The sequence below is a fragment of the Molothrus ater genome, chromosome 2 (genome assembly GCF_012460135.2).
Source record: "Molothrus ater isolate BHLD 08-10-18 breed brown headed cowbird chromosome 2, BPBGC_Mater_1.1, whole genome shotgun sequence".
Classification (NCBI taxonomy): Eukaryota; Metazoa; Chordata; class Aves; order Passeriformes; family Icteridae; genus Molothrus; species Molothrus ater.
The window spans coordinates 81,309,816-81,324,313 of NC_050479.2; the positions used below are offsets into that span (position 1 = coordinate 81,309,816).

The 14,498-nt window shown below is 36.2% G+C and overlaps 1 protein-coding gene across 1 annotated transcript in view; it reads left to right on the plus strand.

The window, feature by feature from the left end:
- GRM5 (glutamate metabotropic receptor 5) overlaps positions 1-14,498 on the plus strand; it is a 245,485-nt gene that overhangs the window by 95,595 nt on the left and 135,392 nt on the right.

Here is a 14,498-nt window from a genome sequence, read left to right on the forward strand (position 1 = left end):
TTGCAGGTATCCTGGTTATTACCTGAACAGCAGGTTAAAGGCATGATTTTAGCTTTAGAACTTACTAGTAAATTGCTTTTATTAAACCTTAGACAAAAAAACATTACTGCCTGCATTTTTGTTCTTCTTGAAGAGTTCTGAATAATTTGCTGTAACCAAAAACAAGTAACTAATTTCCTGAAAACATAAAAGATGTGTTTCTTTTGTTGTGAAAGATAACACTGAGGTGTTCACAGCAGGTCCTTCTCTGTTTGAAACCTTCACATGCTGAAAATCAACTTGGAAATTTCATAGGAAATTTTCAATATCTAATCTTTCTGATAGGAGACAGGCATTGAAAGTAAACCGGCTTTGTTGTTAAGCAGGGTATTGTCACATAATTATGTATTACAAGTAAAATGGGGATAATAAAGATATTGGCATATACCTAAATAAATCATATAAAGCACACAGTATTTTAGAGGAAAATACAAAAATAAAATGTAAAAAATAATGCTAAAAAAAGTAGAAGTTTGCAGAACTTCAATCAATTTTCTGCCTTACACTGCTATACTGAGAGAAAATCAACATAACATCATTAACTTTTATGCAGGAGCAACACACAGAAGCAAAAACCTGTCTTAAATGTTGTAATATATAGTAATGAAAAGTTGACAAACATTCAGGAGTCCATAACACAGGAACACATATCGTTTGGAGGAACGTGATCGTTTGGAGACCAGTAGGCATCATTGCAGATTTCCACCTGCCAACCTTGTTAGTGTTATTTTTGACTAAATTTTACAGCTTATTGCAGACATTGGTTAAAATTGCCTCCATTATTCATGTGCTTTCCAGAATTACAAATCTTACACATGCTGTGGGGATATGGATCTTTGCAAAGCAGTTTTTTGTGTACATACCAACAAAGCCCAGTGCAAATCTTCTCAAACATATTTATTGGAGAATTAAAGCTGTTTGCTAATAAAAAATTGGAAATCTGTGGTGCAGAAATATTATGCATAACCTTGTAAATCAGATTAACTGGTGTTCCTTCTTTCATACAATAAATTCTATAAGGAGCATCTGTTCAAGCCAGTGCCTGATGACCTGGCAGCAGATCAGAGAGCTTGCTGCTTTCTGCACTAATTTTGGAATCTGGTCCAAGCAGGAACATCATTACTTAGAGTCAAATGTATTTTACACCGAGATTAACATACTGTGATACCCGCTCATTGTGGCCCATTACTCTTTGTGCCATTTGAGCCCTCAGCTGTGGTGTACCCAGTGGATCCTCTGCTCACTCTGAAGTGCTACTACATTTCATAACACCGACATTCCATGCTGCTGTGGCCTTTTTTAAGCAAACACATTACAGCTGATGAGGTAATAGAATGCAAAGAGGTCTGAAAAATCAGAGAATTTTGCCTCAAGAACGGATCTGCTTTTTAACTGGTATGTCATTGAATTTGACAAGAAAACTATTGTTTATATATATTGTTCATAACTATGTTATGAAGACAATGTAAAAGCTATTAGAGAAATATCTGTTTAAGATTGAGGATGAGTAACAGTGAGGGCAAATTGCAAAGGAAGGTGGTGAGTTCATCATGTCCTCAAATAAGAAGGGAAAACAAGCTTTAGATGTAACTGACTCTTGGGGAGGATCCAAGGTGAAATTCAGCTATATATCACAGGTATGGAGATTCTGTCTTTGTGGTAAATGTTTGTTTGCACTCTCTAATATAGTCTAGAACTGGGCTTGTCATGAGGGAGTCACTTGAATGGAGAAATGGTTAACTGAGGCTTAGGTCTCAACACATTGATGTAAAGGACTAGGAAGTCAACAGGCACCTAACCATACTGAAATAAGAGGCAAATTTTTGCCCTAGCTGCCTAAAATGAAAAGTAGCTAGTTCTGCAGAGTCATCCATTTCAAATAATGGAGGATTACATACTATTCCAATGGTCCAGCTAGTAAGTAGTCAGCAGTTTTGACTCTAATGCCAATAATGAAAGGCATACCAACCACTCTATAACAAACCTGTTAAATTTTCACAGCTGGTGCTGAGCTATCTAAAAGAAGATAAAGTTCTCTATCACCTACAGTTTACAAAATATTCTTTGAGAGGACTTTATATTTTTGTTTCATTTTCCTTGATGTAAAAGCAGCCAGTGGAACCTAAAAAGCCTACAGAAACATGGAATGAGAGGTTTTCCAATATATGCAAATATTTTCTAAATAAGCCAGTTCTCTCACTGGAACCTAATAGTATAAAATTTCCTAAACTGGGTATTTGATTCCTTTTCCAACTCAGTTTCCTACCCTTATGTGATGGACTAAATAATTTCCATGATCACATTCTTACTAGAGCTGGCACTTTCTTTTTAAGAGTGAGAAACATTCTTTTTCAGGTCCAAAATTGCATGGAACATTTGATAAAAAAATACCCTGCAAATCAGAAAGGTTTTCCTTGTGAGGAGAGGGAGAAAATATTTTCTTAGAATTAGGTTAGTGAATGAGAATGGCCAAGGTCAATGCCAGATTGGAAGGAGCTTTGAGCAATACATCAAGTGGAAGATGTCCCTGTCCATGTCAAGAAGGTTGGACTAGATGAGCTTTGAAGGTCCCTTCCGACTCAAACAACTCCATGATTTATGATTCTATGATTTAGCATGTTTTGGGCAGGATTTTTTGGGCATCTGAAAATAAGGCAACTAAGCAAATCAAATTATGCACTCTGCAACTCTAGTCACCCTAGCTATCAAAAAGAAAAGAGGAAAGATGTGTAAGATAGGTAGGTATATCTCATGCAGTTGCTGGTTCCATCTATTTGCTATAAATGGAATAAAGGCAGTGCCCAGAAGGACAGTTCAAGATCCCAACTGACAGGGTTAAGATCACAATTAGCAAGTGTCACACTGGGAAATTTATCTAGCCTTCCTTTAAAAATAATCAGAGGCCTGACATTTTGCAAGTATTTTTTTTTTAATCTTAATGTGACTTTTTTTCTGTTCTTATTCTTTGCTTTTCTTGTATAAATATAATTATGTATTTTAGAAAAGGCGCTCTCTTACCCTGACTTGTCATGATTAACTTGGTGAAGCCAAGATCTTAGCAGGGACCTGCAAAAAATATTTAGTACTTGCTGAGCTTATAATCATAATAATTATTAATACACCATTTAAAGATATAAATACATACCAGTTTATCTATCTGTCTACTCAATACTTTGCTTTATGAACAAATTAATATATAAAAAATATTGCCCTCATCTCCTTTCTGTCACCTTTCCTTCTGACTGGTACATATGGTTATGTGTCTGTGCCATCTTTGCAAGAGAAATTTTCTTTAGTTACCATTTTTGTGGACACTGCCTGTACAGTACAGTGTGGTCAGACATTTCTGTAAATCAACTGCTCCTGTGGTGTAGGTTGATTTTTATGATGTCCATTGATATCTGAAGTCAATACAATGTGCCAAGTGTATGCACAATGAAAAGGACTTTTACTTCCCCAGTCAGCCTTGAGCTTTGCAGTTGATAGGGATCTCAGATGAAATTTAACCTGAGGCAAAAATCATGAAGAATGTTGTCATCTTTTTGTACATAGTACTTTAAAAAAAATTTAAAAATAAATGAAGATTCTAAGGTTGCTTTTTTTGGTTCTTTCATAATTTTACTTTTATTTCTTTTCTCCCTTTTCATGGTGTTTTTCATAAAACACATTTTGTAATTAAGTGCTTCACTGTTGGTGAAAACTGTCACTTAGTGCAATATCAGGTCTTTAACAGGTTCATAGAGTTTGTTAGAGCCTTGTAAGTTGGTGTTTTTGAAAACATAAAAATAAAAATGAAATTCTGAGGAAGCTATAAATATGGACAGAAAAAAAAGCCCATTTGACATCTCAGTCTATTTCCAGCTTCTTCTTTCTGTGTGCTCTTTAGTTTTAATTAAACTAAGTCCTCACAGGTTTAGATTCACAATTAATTCATAAAATCACATAGGGAAAGTCTCCTGCCACAGCCTTTCAGGCCTAGTTGTGCCTTGTGGGTATACATCTGAAAGGAAGTAATATTAATTATCTTTCTACCTCTTTTAAAAGTATATGTCTCTTCTAAAATGAGATAAAAATTAGCCTCAGAGATTGTTGGGAATGCAGTTTCTAATATCCTGATGTTTTGGTTTTTTTTTCAAATGGCAGCTCTGAAGGAAAAGTAATTTTTTTTATTCTTAGCAAATGGAAGTTCTCTAAAGAAAAAGACCAGAAACAATTCAAATAATTAAAATATTTAAAATATTTAACTTTAGCATTACAGAACTGAATGTTTTATTTTATACAATATTTTGACTCTTTTGGCGATCTCTCCCAGACTTTTTGGTTTAACTATGACAAAGAACTTTTTTCTTTTGCACAATTTCTAGTCAAGTCAACAATATCTTCAGAAAACTTTGCAATGTTTCTGTGTCCTGTCTGGCATCCTCAACACTGTCCAGTTAAAAGCCATCTGCAGATTTAATTAACATTGTTTACTACCTTTTCAGATCATTAAGGAACAAGCTAATATGATGGATGACAGTGTTTAGCACATCATATGAGGCCATCTTACTGAAACTTGAGCATGTTGCAGTCAAAAAGAGCTTCATATTCTCTGATCACTTTGGCCATAAGGCTTTTACTCTGTTTCCTTCTAGGGGACCTCAGCACTCTGGAATAACTGCATATATTTTTAATGCTCTCTTAGATAAAACCTGAGGTGCATAACCTTCCAAAAAACTGAAATGAGATAACAGTACTGCTTCTTGAAAGAGAAACTGAGGAAAGAGCTCAGCCAATTGTATTTCACTTCTGCAAAAATAAACAATTTTTTTGTAAGGAATGAGTACTTTCCTTCTGGTGTCATAAAAAAAGGGACAATGTATTCTTAAAAATAAATCATATCAAGTCAACCTAGTATCCAGTTCAGATCCTTTGTGTGGAATGAGTAACTTTATCTTAAAACCATATACTAAGAGGATATGAATCCAACCTACCTGTGTTAGGTGCAAAACAGAACTTAAATCATTGTTCAAACTGTACTTCTCACTTTCTCACAAGAGACATAAGCTCAATGGCCTTCTCAGAGATCTGCCTTGATTCTAAGTATATTTCCAGTGATTTGAATTATGATAAACAAAGTATGGTTATTAAACCTATAAAGAGTACTATGTTGGATGACACTGCTCCTAGAACAGAATATGCTAATGCTTAAATACTGGGTGAAGAATGACTGACTAAGAAGCAATTCTGCAGAAAACAAGACCTAGATAATTAAAATGGATCACAACTTATACTTGAGTCAACAGTGTCATTCCCTTTTTAAATAAGCTAAATGTCCTACTGAAAATACACAAAGAGGTAATGAGTTTTTGAGGCATGAAATAGTCTTTCAATTCTACTCTGTCCTGGCAAAGTATAAGATGGGAAATTACCATATCTTGAAAAAAATTGCATGCTATCCTGTCTGGACAACAAAAACTAATTGGAAATCAGCCACAAGAAAACCAGAATACTGGATTTGTTTAATCTTTAAAAAATTAAGTTGATACATGGTGATTGTTCTAAAAATTGTTGAGGGGTTCTGAAAATATCAATTTGAGAAGCTATTCCAATATTTGATAGAAAATATTTAACAGGGTCAAATTCAAAGAGAATACAAAAAACCAGATTAAGAACCAGGGAAGAGAAAGACTAGTTTGGCATTGGACAGATTCTTCAAGGTAGCCATGCAATCTCCACTACTGTTGAGAGCTCATAATTATGCAGTTTTTAGTAACTAATTATCCTTTTGTTATAGGGCAGCTTAGTCTGAAAGTCAGCAAATCACAGAATCACAGGATGGGTAAGGTTGAAAGGGACCACAGTGGGTCATCTGGTCCAAACTCCCTGCTCAAGCAGGGCCATCCTAGAGGACACCGCACAGGATTGTGTCCAGATGGTTCTTGAATATCTGCTGTGATATTCAAGTACTCCACGCCCTCTCTGGGCAATCTGTTCCAGTGCACAGTCACCCACACAGTGAAGAAGATCATATTCTTGACTTCAACCCTGTTCTATTTTCTCCATCTTCAGTTTCTGCATCCCAAAGCTGAGGATCACAGTGTCCTAGTGAGATCACGTGAAGGTACATTTCAAAAACCACCTTTACCCTAACATTCTCAAATATATTTTTCAAATATTCTTGTAAGAATTCAATCTTTGTTATGGATCAAGGAGTGACGATTATGCAACCTGTTCCTGAAATGAGAACATCTGTAAGAAAGTAGCTGGTCCTACAGTTTTGGTCTTCTCGTTGTTCTTCACAGTATACTCTAAGAATTAGAAATATACCCCAAGAAACTTCATATTGCCCCCTTCAAACCCTTTTGACAAGCACTCCCAGGAAATGAAGTCAATAAACCTGCCTTCCAGTTACCATACTAAACTTTCATGGATTCCTCTCTCTTCTCCAAGTTTATACTGAGAAAGTCAAAAAACTCACTCTTCTCCCAAATGAAGGTTCTGAATATGAATGTGCATAATCATTTAGAGTGAAAATAAGGTGTACTCTTAGCAGTAGCCTTGCCATCAACTTCAGCTACTGTTGGGATATTTTAGGCTTTTTTTTTAATGAATGTTAGACAAAGAGTGATTGTTACTACAATAAGTGTGGTGTGCTTGTTATTGTAACAAAGCAAAAGTGGGTTTTTGTGAGGCAAAACTGTCATGTTTCATTCAGTCTAACCAATGCAGATGGTGCTCTTTTGCTACAGTTGTCTGAGTTTTTCATAATATACTTATTCTTGCACCATGACCATCAGGGAAACATTTTTACCTTCATTTCACATATGAGGACAGAGGGTAGAGAGAAAGGCACTTAGCAGAAAACTCAAGATTAATTGAAGGCCTTCAGAATCGAATAATCTCTGAATTATGCTTCCTTTTGCTGGATGACTTCTGCTATTGCTCACCTACCGCATCAGCAAAATAAGACATCATGTGTACTTCAAAAAAAGACCAGATGCAAGCCATAGTAGAGTAAAGAATTAATATTATATGATGTTATGTTCCAGTTTGTGAATTTACAGAAGTGTAATGTTGTTGATTTGCAGAATGGACCAACTCTTTTGGGAAATATAATAACTGATAGCCTAATTAGAATGGGGACTATGTCCAAATGCCAGCGAATAAACACCAAACAAGTGAATTCCTTGGGAATTCACTACACCCACAATGAAGGATACAGAATCATAGACCGAAGAGTTCCCACTGCAAAGCCCTCTCCTTTCTTAGCTTTTGTGTCCTGGAAGAAACAGCCTCCTGTCCAATACTGTCAATCTCAGGTATTCTCAAACTGTTTTTATTAAGGGAAATGTCTTAGAACCAGGTAGATAGAAAGAGCTATTTCCAAACACAAAGTACAGAAGAATCTTAATCACTTCAGTCTGAAAACAAGGAGAGCAGTCGAGATATCAGCATGTTTCTGCCGGAGCTGTCAGACTTTAAATCCTCTAGTAGACATTAGCATCATGTAGGACTTCAAACGTTGCTCAGTGGACAGGAGCCACAAAGCTGCAGACATTCCAGTCAGCTGGAGGGATCAAAGGAAGCATACAGAAAAGGCTGCTTCCACACTGTTCCCTTTGCTCACATAACAGCAATGTTTAAATGAGTTTCTCTTTTAAAGTTATGAGGTGATAATTTAAAAATACATAAAAGTGGGGTGCATTAAACTGTGAAAGTAGGTCATCATTATCTTGAGAAATTAATTTATTATTTCAAAATAGCTCAGAGAAGATGAGAGAGAAGAGACTTTGATATCAAACTGATATTTATGAGATCTCAGATGAGGAGATAATAAACAGATTTGTTTAAATTAATTAAGTACAGTTACGTTTGGAGTATATTATATGTTTCTTTTCTAAAATAATTTAAAAGTTGGTTAGTCAAACAAATACCTGACGAATAGAGCTGGTCTAAAAGACTTTGGATGAGAATTTCTAGTCAGAAAATACCTAGTAGCTGAAACCTATCCTCATAGAAAATAGTTAATTATTTTCCCAATTAAACACATTAAATTTGTTTTTAATGTTCTAATATTTTAGATAATTACTTAAGAAATAAAAATAGTTTCCTGATTCAAAATACATGTTTGATTTTACTTTACATTGCAGAAAGAAATATGAGTCTTACATTACATTATAAATTGGTCAATATCTAAATTAAATGTTATAATTTCCACACATTATTTCACTGATTGAATTTTAAGAAGATTAGAAATAGGGGGGAGGGCTTTGTTTAGCTAACATTTTTGTGATTATAAAAAAATTTAATGTTTTCAAATGTAGAAAACTAAAAACCTCAAAACTCTTCATAGAAATGGAAATCAGGCTTATAGCAAGCATGATATCATGGTAACTAGCGTTTCTTTGTATTGACACATCTTGAATCATAGTAGGCAACATACAGGGACATAGGCAACCCTTTTGGTCTGAGTTTTATGAGTGCTTGGTAAATGTTTGCAGAGCTTTTAGTTTGAACAGATAAGAGTGACACCCAAGGAAAGATGTAAGTGATTCTCCACTATCACACAGACAGTTAAGGACAGAGTCCCAACTGCAGCCATCAGTTGTGATGGCCCCTATGAGGCCTCAGATGTTAGATTTTTTCCTTTGAATCACTTTGAGACTGTCTGTGCTTACAGAAGGCAAGTATAGCAATTTCAAGGATGGAGTAGTAAACTCCTAATTTAATCCTTTATGGAAATTTTTGCCCTGTGGCGCTCCTTTGCTGAGCAGGGCAGAAGATGATTTCTCCCAGCCCAGCTAACATTCCTTGTCTGCTTCAATAGAGAGATCATTTCTTGGGAGAAACCTGTCCATACAAAAGTGTGTACATATTTATCCTTTTTTTCCATTAAATTCAGATTTTTATGTTTACTATATCATGAGAAAAGAGCCCAAAGTTCTTGAAGTTGCTATCTAACACTCAAGATGATTGAAGTGGAACAGCCCAGTCTTCCAAGTGATTATTAAGGAAAAAGAAAATATTGGAAATATTTAAGTAGAATATATTTGGAGGAACTATTCTCCTTTAAGTTGTTTTTAATGGGTTGCTTTCAAAATGAACTTTTAATTTTATTTTTCATTGTTTTACACATATATATTTAATATAGAAACTGAAATCCTGTATAAAAATCATTTAAGTATTTGGATCAGATGAAAAGAGGTTGGGTTTTCTTTTTTTTAAACACATATAGACAACTCCAGAATTTCAGGCATATGTGCTTTGATTTCATTTGGTTTGTACCCTTTAGAATAAAGTAACACTCTATTGTCATGTTCTATTTGCAGACATAACTACACAGAAGGCTGTGATTTTGATCATGTTGTATCAGTGGCATGTGATTGCTCCAGCTGCTCGAAAGACTTGGTTTATGCCCCTATTCTTGATAGTGAGGTACCTTAAAAGACCCATAGTCAAAAGAGCAAAATGTAAAAAATATCTGGCAGGTAGTAGCAGGTACTATTGGTGTTTTTTCATTATTAATTTGAATTGTAACTGTCAAGGACACATCTAACATTTCCATTTGGGAAACACGCCCATATCTTCAACTTTTGGGAAGAGCATCATGCTAATCAACCAACATGTTGCCTTTCATAAATATATGGTATTACACCCACAAGTATTTTCAAAATTATACCAAAGCTTCTTTTTTTTTTTTTATATTTCTTGCAAAGTTCATCCTTCTGGTGCAAATGGAAACTAGGGTAAAATGAAGATCTTTATTTATTTTATTCCCTTTATTTCTTGCAAAACATATACTGCAAATTTTAACCTATCTTGACTTCTTTTCTGTGGCTCAGACACAACATAGAATATTATTCTGGTTTGCTCCTTCTTGTCTAGAAAAATAATGAGTATTTCTGCTTAAACAAATATGCTTTGTGACAGGTAGGATTATTACCAGCCTAATGAACGACATAATGCATTTCTTCTGTTCCACTCAAGGCTCCTCTTCTTTTGCTTTGTGAATTTTCACTGTGACCTGCCAGAAACAATCCTACATCTTAAAACTCTCCTAAAGGTTGATGCTCATCTATGGTCAATGAAAATATCTTAAACAAAAGAACTGGCTGATAACAATTTGCATGTACAACTATGGATAAAAAAGCTCTTTTATGCAAAAAGGCATACATGACATCCCAAAAATTCCTGGGCAGGAGAAAACACAGTTTGTTCTTTCATTTGACAGTAGAGACTTTTCACCTCCTATTGATAACCTTTAATCTGATAGGACAGATGTCAATACATTTTGCTAAATATTTTAAGAATTAAAACATTGTTGTTTTGCTTTGTAAAGCACATAAGATCTTAATGGTTTATGGTTAGGTAGTTTAATTGGCTCAGCTGGGGGCAGGAGGGGAAGCAAGAGCTGCCTGCAGTTTGCCTGACCCGTTTCTATCAGATTGAAGTATTATTATGTACTGTACTATATAAAGCATCATCTGGAAAAAAAGCACAATCTGTTCTTTTTAAGCTTCTTAATAGTTTCTAGTACTGATTCATGGGAAGTGGAACCAACAGATTGTTATAGTTAGACTGTAGGTGGGGACACATATGCTTGAGTTTTGAACAAAATTCCAACTCTGCAGCAGGGACAAGCCTTTCGCGCAATGATGTAATTTTTTTTTTAAAAAAACATGAAGTGACATATGGGAGTAGCTTTTGACTGGGCTTAGGGCCAGGTGTTCAGGTAGGCAACACGCAGGATCCAGGCCGGTATTTTAAAAGAACCCAGATACCACTTGTTGTCAAGAGCACACATTTACAAAAGCCATCTACTGCTAATAGTTCTGATTACAGCACTGCAGACAAAATTTCAAGAGGACAGGAACATCAACTAAAAAACTGTGATATGCCCTCCAGCAGAGCCAGTAGCAGTATAAAGGTGCCAGTTTCCAAATACTGAAATGGAGATGGAGTTTGGTGAGGCAAGAGGAGCTGAATTTAAATTGACCATACTTGAGCTCCAGCTTGTGTTGTTTGTGGAGTCTTTTCTGATGAATCGGAATGAAGTAAGCAAGAGTAAATCAATCCCTCCCTTCTGTTGAACATTTCCTTCAGAATTTTCTTTAAATTTAGAAGTGGAAACAAAATAGATACATGGATAAATTCCCAGGATGTAGGCAACTTTCATCATATGGGACTCACCAAAAAATGTTAGTTTGCTTCCAGCCAAGGAGTTCTGAATTAATTTTCACTTGGAAATGAAACTACAAACTGCGTAAAACATCACTATTGTCCATCCATTTGTGTAAATCCTGAAGCCCCTTTATCCTTTTTCTGGTGTCATAGACTTGGCTGAACAGTGAGAACTGCCCCATTGATGGAAACTTGCTCTAGCTGAGGCAGTTTTGGTAGTACTGCTACAGGTATACTGAAGAATCATGTCCTTGAGGAGACCAGTTCCATATAGAAAGCATGAAGATTCTCTTCCACTGTGAACCTTACATCCTGAAGGAAATGACAGAATATACCTTACCTTCTTTCCCACTCTAATTTCTTCAATGCTAAATGTATATGTTTATGCACATACATGTTTTATTCAGAAAGCAAGCCCAGATGAAATTTTTGCTAATATATGGTGCAAAAAAATTTTACAGAAAAGATTTTCTTTTTCCATCAAGGAGTGTTCATTATCCCCACAGTATAGCTCATACAGATATACATACCTCATCAAAACCCTTGCACAACAGGAGAATTCACTATGAATAATTAAGTGCATAGAGGTTAATCAGCGAGACAAGAGCACCACTGGTGTATTTGTATGAGTGCCTTGAAGCAAAGCTGCTTTCTGTTTTTATCAAATCTCCCTAGAGCTCATGTCATAGAGCTGTAGTTTTCCCAGCTGGAGACCTCAGTGACTCTCAGATTTGGACTGCGAGGATGTATTTTCTTCTAAATGTTAAGAACATAACATTTTCCTAAGTACTCCTCTCCTGGTAGTTTAACATGTTTCCTATGATTTTGGATGACACATAACTTTTTGTATGGTTTCATAAAATCTCCCTGTCTCGATGCTTGATGAAACCATGGTGTTTGTGCTCGAGCAGATTTTATTGGATTGGAAAGGAGTTAATGCACTTTGTGCTCTCTAAAAGACCTGCTATTTTTCAGTACTGTAATTAAACCTATTGTCAACTTTATACCAGGCCTGAGGATAACAGAATTCAAACAGAAAAGTTTGAATGCTTATAACACTTTCAAGCAAATACTGCAGTATTTGCAACATAAAAGATATGCAGTTCTGTAAGTAAATTAGACCTGGCTGGGAATTTTCCACTCAGTTTTTTGACAGAGAATGAGATCTTCAGAATTTCTATGTCTTTGGGTGTCACAGTCTAACCCCAGCCAGCAATGAAGCACTAGGCAGCCTCTCGCTCACTCCCCTACCAGCAGAATTGGGGTGAGAATCAGAAAAGTAAAAGCTAAGGAACACATGGTTTAAGTTAAAGACAGTTAAACAGGTAAAGAAAAGCTGTGCACACAAGCAAAGCAAACAGGGAATTAAATCACTGCTTCCCATGAGACGTTCAGCTGTCTCCAGGAAATCTGGGCCACATCACGTGTAATGATGATTTGAGGAGACAAACACCATCATTCCAAACACCCCTCCCTTTCTCCTTCTTCCCCAAACTTTATGTACTGAGCATGATGCCACATGGTCTGCAATATCCCTTTGGTCAGCTGGGATCACCTGTCCTGGCTGTGCCTCCTCCCAGCCTCCCATGTACCCCCCACTCTCTCACCAGTGTGGCAGCACAAAGAGCAGAAAAGGCCTTGGCTCTGTGTGAGCACTGCTCAGCAATAACAAAAACATTTCTGTATTATCAACCCTGTGTTCAGCACAAATCCAAAACATAGCACTGTACTAACTACTGTGAAGAAAAGTAACTCTACCACAACCAAAACCAGGATATTGAGATATATAGTTTTTCCTCAAACTTACATCTTCTATGGCAAAGATTGACAATGTTTCCTTGTTCTTTTCATCTTCTGTTAGAAAAAGTGAAATAGAATATTTAATGTTGATCCAGAATGACCTAAATGAAAATAATTTTAGACAAAGTAGTTTATTTCCTGTCAGATGGCTTAATTTTATTTTTGAAGACCTCCGGGTCTGCTAGGAGTTAAATGTGACTGACCCCAATTTTTCCTTCAGGCTGGCTTTGGCAGATATAATACATATTTCATGAGACACCATGGTTTTGACCTCTAGATGAACTGTTTCAGCATCCCATGGGAATCACTTGATGCTCATGTACCACAGGAAACACAGTTTGCCCTAAGGGCATGACACAGGGGTAAGCACTGGACTCCTGATTTACTGCTCTCAGGAAGCACTGGAACAACTGAGTTTAAATGGCATTTTGTCCGGGCACAATTTGCATGATAATGTGGTTTCCATTAGGCCTAATCACAGCAAGGAAGAAAATGAAAGACCTTTGGGGTAAGGGTGTACCTTCAGGTAGAAAGACCTACATTCAAGTTGCCATTTTGGTTGGGTGTGCAATTTGGAAATTTAGTGGTCTCAAGGTCTCAGTGATTCATTGCGGGTGTGAAAGAAAGATAATGTTACTTCCTGTGTTGTTCTTTTCTTCTTTTGACTCTTTGGATGATAAGATCCTAAAACTGGGAGCTGTTTTTACTTTCATATTCAGTTCTGAGTGTAACAAAACCTCTGAGCTGCAGCCCCAGAATGATAGGGATGACTCCTCAGGTGGGCAAGATGAATTCTTGATGGCTCCAATGTCCAAATCAAAAGAAAAAAACAGATGACAGTCCAAATCCCTGTCTGATCCTCACTGCTCCACATGCATTTTCACTGTCAGTGCTCCTGGGTACTTGTAATTCTGCTGGTAAGAGAGTATTTTTCTTACAGATTCTTCCGTTTGCAAGCTAACAAATTTGTGAAGGATCAGTGCTTTCTTGCAACTTGACCACTTGACACTCACAGTTTTATTAATTAACTGATTGTATTTCTGTGGAATATTACTGAGGGTTTAAGACATTACTTTTGAGAAAGATTTCCTGCCTCAGAGACCTTCTTGTTTAAATGAGACATGAAACAGATTTCAACAGCCAGATGGAGGAGCACAGGGAAGCAGACACACAATCCTGGTCGGGATGACTGTCAGTGGTATCAGTACATCCACTGTTTAAGCACTGTGACTTTTGTGTAGGCCTGGCAGTGAAGAAAGTGTCTGTGCTGAGACAGAATAAAGGAAAAAAAGGTATCTGTCTGTTAATATCTATTACCAGTTTATCCCCATAGAGGAAGAAGATATTGAAAGAAAATATGAAGTTTTTCCCACTGGTAGAAATTTAATTCAGAACAAACAAACAGGAAGAAAACCCAGAAAAATATTAAAGCACATTGAGTTCATCTGCGCTCTAGTGATCCCTGTAATGCTAATCCTCAATTTCATTATTCATTC